The sequence below is a fragment of the Echinops telfairi genome, unplaced genomic scaffold (genome assembly GCF_000313985.2).
Source record: "Echinops telfairi isolate 266 unplaced genomic scaffold, ASM31398v2 ScPeMD7_6;HRSCAF=24_0, whole genome shotgun sequence".
Lineage (NCBI taxonomy): Eukaryota > Metazoa > Chordata > Mammalia > Afrosoricida > Tenrecidae > Echinops > Echinops telfairi.
The window spans coordinates 12293259-12295690 of NW_022103902.1; positions in this window are offsets into that span (position 1 = coordinate 12293259).

Below are 2432 nucleotides of genomic sequence, written 5' to 3' on the forward strand. Positions count from 1 at the left end.
CAAGAATACTTTCTTCTATTAAGTTGGCATTCTATGATGCTCACCTTCCCGACACAACCGCTGAAGACAAAGTGGGTGAATAAGCTATCATTCATTCTTTTAAGCCATTCAGCTGGGGGAAAATAGCTACAGAGAAATAGATAACTAGTACAACTCAATAAATGGGGAAAAAACATGCTAAATTAGCTTTCCTTCATTACCCTTAATTCCTCATTAGTCCTCAAGAAGAAGAAAAACAAAACCAGTTCATCTATCTGAATGTTACTTCCTATATCGTTTATTTATGCTGTATCAGGGCAAAAGGAAGTTCAGATTGCTTCTATGCAGTTGGACAATCTATCAATGCAACATAAACCCATGGGATTTTTCAGTCTATCCCATGCCAGGTACCTCCTGGTGCTTTTATATTAATTCTTTTTTTCAGTCCTGTCTTGGTTTTGCAAATAAATTCTGATCAGCCCTTGAAAATGTATCTCCCACTCCAAAAGAGAAACAAACCCATAGGAGTCCATGCTGACTCATAGTCACGCTGGAGGACAGGGCAGAACTGGGCCAGTGTGTTTCCAAGAACGTAACTAGTTATGGGAGTGAAAAGACCCATCTTTCTCCAGCCGTTGGTGGTCTGGAACTGCTGGCCTTGCAGTTAGTGGCACAATATGTAACCACTATGCACCAGGGCTTATCTCCCCCTAAAATAGATCAAGTAGTTCCTTATCCATGGAAAGAGGCTCAGTCAATGGTCCACAGAAATTGTTTACAAACCTATGAAATAGAGGGGCCATACAGGTCTTTTAGGCAATGCCATGAACTTGACAACCCCCTCATTGGACTAAAGTGACAGTTTTGTCTTCACCTTAAAAACTGGGTGCAGACAAATCCATGTAAAACTTGTCTCAAACCAGCAGCGCCTGTCCTACATGAAGAGAAATCGCACTAGTGCCGGGCCTTCTGCTTGTCTGCATCACCGTCATCTTTTTCACAGGAGAGAACTCCCTTATGTCTTTTCACTCCTTTCCAAAGCACAGTATTCTTTGATGGCATTCTTACTCAGAAAAAGTACTTCTCTACACCTATACCAAGAGTATTCCTTGACATGGAGTTTGGCTGTATGACTTGCTCTGAGCAATAGATTATCATGGGCTGGAAGGACCCCAGGCTTGGAAAGCACGATATCATGGGGCTCACTCACTTGCTCTTTCTCATTGCCATGAGAATCTTTTCAGCCTGTCCTGCTGTTTCTAAAAAACAAAATGAGACGCTTAGAGCAAAACAAAACCCCTCCAGCCAAACCTAAATCAGCCACTCCCCAATCTATTCCAACCAGCATTTAAAACTGAATACCATCTTTTGCCACCAAGATGGTGTGATTTTTCACATGTCATGACTGCACTGCGAGTTAACAGATACATGGAAGACCTCCCCTAACTCTCACCTCCCCAAACCAACTGCTGTCTAATCGACTCCCACTCACCGAGCAGAGGCTTGTCCCTGACTCACTGTTTTCAGACCAAGGCAAATGATAAAATAAAGGGAGTAACATGGAAGCAATCGATGAATCAAGGTAAAGAAAATAAACACGCACTGTCTTCATTTTTTGCAAACATTTTCAACCTGAAATTGTCTCCGTGTGTGTGTGTGTGTGTGTGTGTGAGTGTGTTTTAGTGCCTAAGCAAGGGCTTTATAGGTAATGCTTAATTGTATTTAAAACTAGTATATTTTTCAGACATTGCCACCCTTGAACAGATCGGCTGGGGATTTCTACCTCTATCTGAGTGTTGTCCAATCTGAAAGGCCAGAAGAAAATAAATGAGAATTCATCCTGCAAGTTTTCTAGTTTTCTTTCATTTCTGGGTCTTGTTCTGCCCCAGGAACTGGCTGGAATCCACCAAAACTTCAATCAGCTTTTCTTTCATAAGGCAATGAATACAGGCCTTTGATTTTCCCAGAACTCCAGGGCAAACTTATCTTCTCACCATTAAATCATTTCATATCAAAGGAGACTAAGCTCTGATCCTTCAGACATCACCCAAGAGAGAACTTCCTGTTCCTCCCCAAGCCCTCGGGCAGTGTTTTTTGTTGCCACCTTAGTGGAAACTAAGAAAACAGTTCACCATTTACTGCCTTCCCGGAGGTGAGATCTCCCACACACAGGACCGCAGTTGAGGGCCCTGATTTAGCAGAGGCAAGCGCCAGAACTGATGGAGCAAGAACACCCACTTCTCACAGAGAATTTGGGGTGCACAGCGTGGCCAATCTGTATTTGTTCGATACATGTGTCTGTTTCACTGAGGACACACTTTTAAAGTTTGCTTTTGTTGCTTCAGTATGATGGTTCAGTCAAAACTAGCTGTGCTGATACTAGGTAAGGAAAGGCAGGCTGGGAACCCGGCTACTGGACGCGAATGTAATCTAATGTCTTCAATCTAACCCGT